Below are 8,241 nucleotides of genomic sequence, written 5' to 3' on the forward strand. Positions count from 1 at the left end.
AGCGCCTCAGGCCTGACCAAGCGATGCGCTTTAGTGAAGCATCGCATGAGCGCTTGCTTGAACCCAATCGGATACCTCGGGTGAGCACTTGGTTCAAACAAAGTAACCTTGTGTGTGACCTCAATCCATAAACCTTAGCCTAGCTATTGCCTTCGTCGTCGATGCTTCCTTTGTTAGGATCGAAATCGACACTAAGAGGGGGGGGAGTTAGTGCTTTCGTAAAACTTACATCGTAATGAGTGTAGTAAGAGTAAGAAATCAGTTTGCAATGTAAATAAAAAGCGTAAAATAAATGCAAACAAGATTTTATAGTGGTTCGGTCGTCTCGACGTACGTCGACTCTCGATTCCTCTTTACTTGAGGCCACTAGCTTTCACTACCGATCTTCTTTCCAATGGGCGAAGATCAACTACCCTTATAACTCTTTCTCCTTTTCACAAGCTCACGAGAGAACCTTTACACCTCTCTCTTTTAGACCTCATTCATCCCTTAAAAAACTTCTAACTCTAGGAGGAAGAGACTCACTAACTTTAAAGAGATTACAATACTTTTTTCTCAAGTATATTTTTCCCCCTTTTCTACTCAATTTTATACTCTTCTAAGCATAAATAACTATGGTATTTATAGACCCTAAATGACTTAAAAAATAGAGCCAAAAAAGGTTTCATCCAGGGTTTCTCGGGTCTTGGCGGTACCATCACATGCAGCACTAACATTGGGTGGTACTATTGCCTGACACACTGACACTGGGCGGTACCACAGCCTAGTCTGGTGGTACCATCGCCTGATAGTATGGAAATGTGTGCTCTTGACTTTTCCAGCTCATAGGTGGTTCCAAACCTTGAGTCACCGAATGAGCCTTCCACTTGATCCAAAACAATCCCAGCTCAGGCCCAATGGGCCTCTAATTGAGTTAGTATGATTACACCAAAAACTAACTCAATTATGACCTAACTATGGTCAATTAAGACATAATCGATTACAAGACTAGAATTTTATGTTGTCCGGCATGTCATTGGTTTATCCGACGTTTCATCCGATCCTTCGGTGTATCGTCCTCTCCTTCGACGTATTTTTCAATCGATATGTTGACTTCCCGCAACTTTCGATCTCCTTAACGCAATGTTCATTCCTTCGGCCTGATACTTGAACTCACGACACGAAGTCCTTCTGTCGGCACGTCGACCGATCCTCCGACCGACGTCTAATCTTCTGATATGTTCACTCCAGCCCAACATCCGATTTTTCCTGCTTTAATCGATTTACCTTTTTTTATCGAAGTTAATTTTGCGTCACTTCAAATGCAGATTAGATCATAAACCCATCAATTGATTTCATCATCAAAATCTAAGATTCAATTATCTTCCCCTTTTTGATAATGACAACCAATTGATGACGGAGTTTAAACTAAACTCCCCATATCAATATGCCATAATTTCAATCATGAATTATATATAATACATCATATCATTACTTACATCATAAGTTCAAGTATTGCATCCAAACCATTATATATCATAAAATTTTATTATACCATGCATGATCATCATCATACCTTCTCCCCCTTTGTTATTAACAAAAAGGAGAAGTGCAACTAGCAAGTTTTTGAGATAGAATTTCAAATCATTGCATTTATCATCATGCAAGCTAGTAAACTTTTTCAGATATGAAAGTTAGCAAATTTTTTGCATCTTTTGAGATGTGCAAGATAGCATGTTTTTGCATCTTGTTGAAATGTGCAAGCTAGCACTTCTCTTGGATGTGTTGAGACATGCAAGCTAGCATTTTTGTGTTTCTTGAGATGCTAGCAAGTTTCTTTCTCCCCTATATCATTGTAAGAAAGAAGAAGAAGAGAATAATATAATGATGCAATTCATTTCCATTTACATCAATTCTCTAAGCATCACTATGCAACCATAAATACAAAATAATTGTACATAATGAAAATCAGGCTAAAAAAGATCATGTGAATACCAAAAGATATGATTCATTTTGATCTCTAAAAAAAAAAAGAAAATAAATCTTAGGAGACCGAATGGTAAGAGAAATCTTAAGTCATGAATTTTGAAAAAGAGATTCTCTTTGGTAAATAATAAAAAGCAATATAGGAGAATAATTTATCTTGATTTATGTATAAGAAATCTCAAGTTATCAAGATCATGATTTATATATTAAAAATTTTAAAGACATGATTTATAGTGAAAAAGAAACATAGGAGATAAAAGATCTTAATTCATTTAGAATAAATATCAAATATCAAGTGAAAGATTTGAAAAAAAGTCATTCAAATTTAAATAATCAAAATCACTTTCATAGTTTAAGAGATTCATAAAATAACATAAATTCATCAATATCTTATTGAAAAACTTGATAAGATAGAGATTGAGAAATTTTCAAGAAAAATGCTTTCCTCTTTTTAGCTGTTTCAATTCATATGATTGATTTCATACAAGCATGCCCAAATTTTTTTTAATGTTAAAACCATGCATCATGTTTAAAATTGAAAAACAAGATTTATCACAAAAATCATCAAGACTTCAAATCATTATGAATAATTAAATTATTAAATCATCAAGCATGATTTCATTAAACATAAAGCATTTTCAATCAAAATCATTTTTTTTCAGCTAGTGAACTTTGTGAAGTGTGTTGGATCTCCGATCAGAAGCCTTAAGCATCAACTATCAAAATTTTATTTTTGCTTCTAGGTTTCGATTGTAGAGATGTATACAAGAAAGGTAGGTTTCCTTTATGTACCCATTTGATTTTGGGTCCCTCATGGTTGGATATATCTATCTTGATTTTTGGCATAGGATCATTTATGGTTCCAACCCAAACTAATTTGTGTGGATTATACCTTTTGAATGGATATTTATATGTAAAATGACAATGTCTACTATAAAAATTATACTTAACCTTAGGGGTAATATATAATGTGGGTCCTTTAACAAATGTGGTTAGCTTTTGTTGACTGTTACTACTCATAAAGCCGATTCCTTCTTTCTACGAACATGACACTTAGGCAAGATTCATGTTTAAATATTTATTACCAATTTTAAAATTTTTTAATGTCTGTTTTAGTAATAAAATTTTCTTTTTGCATGAATCTAATTCTTTACATTGAGTGCAAAAGGTTAACATGCAATTATCATGCTCATTTTTTAATTTTTTAAATTCACTAAGAAAAGAAGCATGATTATTTTTTAATAATTTATAATTTTTACTAACTAATTTAAATTCATCAAATAAATCATGGAAAGCATCAAGCAATTCACTGTAAGGTAAAGGAGTTTCGGTTGTCATTTACCTCGTCGTCGAAAGCTATTAAGGTGTAGTTTGCCACTTTATCTTTGTTGGTTTGCTTATCGTCTGTACTCGATTCGTCCCAAGTCGCATTGAATACTTTCTTTTTCTTTGACAGCTTCTTTTTAAGTTCATTTTTATTTTTTGATTCTTGTTTTATGAACCTTTTAAATTTACTTGTGAGGAGTTCAAAGTTATGATCACTTGAGTTTTCGCTCGAGTGGTCTTCTTTTGTTCTAAGTACCAAATCCTTTATGTTCTTTGGAAGGTTATTCTTAAGTTCATCATGTGTCATATAAGTCATTTCATGTCATTAATGAACCGATGAGTTCTTTCCATGGAAAATTATTTAAGTCCTTTGCCTCTTGTATTACAATTACTTTCAAATTCTAATTTTTAGAAACAGATCGTAAAACTTTATTAACAAGTTCAAGATTTGAAGAACATTTGCCAAGAGTTTTTAAACTATTGATGACATCCATCCAATAGGTGTATATGTTAACAATAGTTTTATTTGGCTTCATTCGAAATAATTCAAAATCATACATTAAAAGATTTATTTTAGACTCTTTAACTCTACTTGTGCCTTTATGTGTAATTTCAAGAGTATGCTAAATGTCATCTATAGTTTCACATAAAGAAATACGATTAAACTCATATTTGTTCAAAGCACAAAATAAAGTGTTCATAGCTCTAACATTCAAAGAAAAAGTCTTTTTCTCCAAATCATTCCATTCATTCATTGGTTTGGAAGACTTTTGAAAACCGCTTTCAATAATATTCCATAAACTGAAATCTATAGAAAGTAAGAAAACTCTCATTCGAGTTTTTCAATATATATAGTTCGTCACATTGAACATAGGAGGACGAATGATAAAGTGAATATCTAGATTGCCGGTAAAAGCCATTCTCTTGGGTGTTAAACCAATTGAGAAAAATCTTGGCTTTGATACCAATTGTTAATAGCGAAAAAATATTTAATTTAAAAAATATACGAAAGCGTAATGAGCATAGTGAGAATAAGAAATCAGTTTGCAATATAATTAAAAAACGTAAAGTAAATGCAAACTAGATTTTATAGTGGTTGTCCCGACCTATGTCAACTCCCGATTCCTTTTTACTCGAGGCCATCGACTTTCACTACCGATCTTCTTTCTAATAGGCAAAGATCAACTACCCGTACAACTCTTTCTCCTTTTCATAGGCTCAAGAGAGAACATTTTCGCTTCTCTCTTTTAGACTTCACTCCTCCCTTAGAAACCTTCTAACTCTAGGAGGAAGAGACTCACTAACTTTAGATAGATTATAACACTTTTTTCTTAAGTATATTTTCCTCATTTTCTACTTAATTTCATGCTCTTCCAAGCAAAAATAACTGGGGTATTTATAGACTCCAAATGACTTAAAAAATAGAGTAAAAAAAAAGTCTCATCCCGGGTTTCCCGGGTCCTGGTGGTACCATCACTTACAGCACTAACACTAGACGGTACCACCACTTGACACATTGACATTGGGTAGTACCATTGCCCAGTCTAGTGGTACCACTACCTGATAGCATTGAAAAGTATGCTCTTGACTTTTTCAGCTCATAGGTGGTCCACCTAACCTTGGGTCACCAAATGAGCATTCTACTTGGCCCAAAATAATCCCAACTCAGGTCTAATGGGGCCCTAATTGAGTTAGCATGGTTACACAAAAACTAACTCAACTACGACCAATAACATGCACTTCATCCGATCCTTCGGTGTGCATCGTCCTCTCCTTTGGCGTATTTCTCAATCGACATGTTGACATTTCGTAACTTCCGATCTCTTTGGCGCAATGTCCGATCTTTCGGCCCGATGCTCGAACTCACGACACGAAGTCCTTTTGCAAGCACATCGATCGATCCTTTAGCTGACGTCCAATATTTTGACATATTCACTCCAGCCTAACGTCCGATTCTTCCTGCTTTAATCGATTTATCTTTTCTGATCGAAGTTAGTCCTGCATCACTCAAAACACATATTAGATTGTAAACTCATCAATTGATTTAATCATCAAAATCCGAGATTCAATATCCTCTACTATTTCTTCTATTGTCAATACATAGGATCGATGCTTCCTCTATCATCGATAGGTAGGTTCAATGGTCCAGCTTTTGTGCGCAGTTTTCTCATATTAGGACCGCACTAAGGGGGTAAATTAGTACTTTCATAAAAATATCGGTTTGAAAATTTTAAACTATGAAACCATATTGGAAATACATTTAAACTTAAAAAGCAAGTGAGAGTAGTAGACAATTGAATCAATAATTAATGATAATGAAAAGCAGAAAGAAAGTGCACGCCGAGCTTATAGTGGTTCGATCGTTGTAACCTACGTTTACTCCGGATTCTTCTTCCGTTGATGCCACTAGCGTTTACTAATGGTCTTTTTTCAATGGACAAAGACTAACTATCCTCTTTATAACTCTTTCTCCTTTTCACAGGTTTAGGAGAAAACTTTTAAAAGTCTCATACCTCTCTTAGACAAAATTCTAAACTTTTGAAGAAGAGAGGAACTCTCAACACTTTTCAAGATTATAACTTTGATTCACCAGCATTGTAGTTCACTCTTTCTTATGTCTAACTAGTAGGGAGGAGTGGGGTATTTATAGGCCCTAAATAACTTAAAAAATGGGACCAAAAATTAAATTTCTAGGTCTTCCAGTTATGGGTTATACCATCACTTATGCTGGGCGGTACTATTGCCTAACAGAGCCTCGGAGACGGGGCTCTGGCAGCACTATTGCCAGCTTAGATGGTACCACCACCTAACAACATTAATGCCGGTAGTACCATCGCACAGTCTGGGCAGTACTACCACATGACAGCTTGAAAAAATGTGCTCTTGACTTTTCCAGCTCATAGGCGATTCCACCACCTGACCCAATCTATGTGTCATTGAATGAGCTTCCAAATGAGCCCAAATCAATCCCAATTCAAGCCCAATGGGCCTTTAATTGAGTTAGCATTGTTATACTTGAATCTAACTCAATTAAGACTTAAAACTATAATGATCATGACTTCAACGATTACAAAACATAGAATCTTATGTTGTCTGACATATCATTGGTTCATCCGAACTCTTGACACATCATGCTATCCTTCAGTGTATTGCTCGATCCATATGTATGTTGACTCCTAGCAATGACCGATCTTGATGCAATGTCCGATTCTTCCCGCTCGATACTCGATCCTTGACTCCGGGTCAACACCTGATTCTTCTGCTTCAATTGTTTTGTCTTTTCATGATCGACGTTAGTCATGCATCATTTTTCCTAAAACATAGATTAGATCGTAAACTCATCAATTGATTTCATCATTAAAATTCGAGATTCGACAATCTCCTTTTTGATATGACAACCAATTGATGACGGAGTTAAACTAAACTCCTCCTATCTATTGGTTATATCGAAATAAAGCAAACTTGAATTCAAAAATAATGATAACATTTGAATTCAAGTGAAATAATTTTTATCATAGTGATATATGCAACATATCATATCAAAATTGCATATATTGTGCATCATAATTTTAAATCAAGATACATCATAAAAATTTTAAATCATTATGACTTTGGGCATGCATGATACTAAAACATTAAATTTTTAAATCATCATTACTTGGGCATAACATGAAAATTTTTAAAATCATCATTACTTCTCCCCCTTTGTCATCAACTAAAAAGAGGAAAATGCATCTAGCAAGTTATTGAAATATGCAAGCTTAGCAAGTTTTGTTTCTCCATAGATGTGCAAGATAGCAAGTTTTTGCAATGTGCAAGTTTACAATTTTGCTTATCTTGAGATGTATAAAATGGTAATTTTTGTGCATAGAGGATCAAAAAAAATTTTAAGTCAATAATATCAAGAAATTAAGAGAAGGATCATGATCCGTTTGAAAAAAAATCTCCTCTTTAGTGAATAGCAAAAGGAAAAATCATAATAAACGATCATGATTCAAAAGAAAAACTCAAGTCATGAAAATTGAGAAATCAAGATAACCATCCAAAAAGAAGAATTTATGCATTTGGAAGATTTAACATGCTTAATTCTCTTCGAATAAAATCGAATTGTTCCTCATTAAAAGGTTTAGTAAAAATATTTGCTAATTGATGTTTTGTGTTAATAAAATCTAAAGATATATCATGATTATTAACATGATCCCTAATAAAATGATGTCTAATATCAATGTGTTTAGTTCTAGAGTATTGAATGAGATTCTTTGTTAAACAAATAGCACTAGTGTTATCACATTTTATAAAGATGTTTTTCAAGTAAAGTCCATAGTCTTCTAAAGTATTTTTTATCCAAATAACTTGTGCACAACATGCACCTACTGCTATATATTCAACTTCAACTGTAGATAATGCAATAGAATTTTGTTTCTTGGAAGATCATGAAATAAGTCAATGACCTAGGAGTTGATATGTTCTAGATGTGCCTTTTCTATCTATTATACATCTAGTAAAGTCAGCATCGACATGAGCAATTAATTCAAAATTTCTAGATTTTGGATACCATAATCCTATATTATGAGTTCCTTTTAAATATCTAAAAATCTTTTTAACTATTTTATAATGAGATTATTTAGGATTAGATTAAAATCTAATACAAAATCTAGCACTAAACATAATATCAGGCCTAGTAGCTGTAAGATATAGTAAACTACCTATCATGCCCCAATAAGTCCTTTGCTCAAAATATTCTCCATCATGATCCATATCTAATTTTGTAGAAGTGCTCATTGGTGTGTTAATAGCCTTAGCACTATCCATACTAAATCGTTTTAATAGATGTAAAGCATACTTAATTTGACTAACAAAAATTTTATCACTTAGTTGCTTAATTTGTAATCCTAAGAAAAATGTTAATTCACCCGTTAAGCTTATTTCTGTTAGGAACGAGTCGACACT

The sequence above is a fragment of the Musa acuminata genome, chromosome BXJ2-11 (genome assembly GCF_036884655.1).
Source record: "Musa acuminata AAA Group cultivar baxijiao chromosome BXJ2-11, Cavendish_Baxijiao_AAA, whole genome shotgun sequence".
Lineage (NCBI taxonomy): Eukaryota > Viridiplantae > Streptophyta > Magnoliopsida > Zingiberales > Musaceae > Musa > Musa acuminata.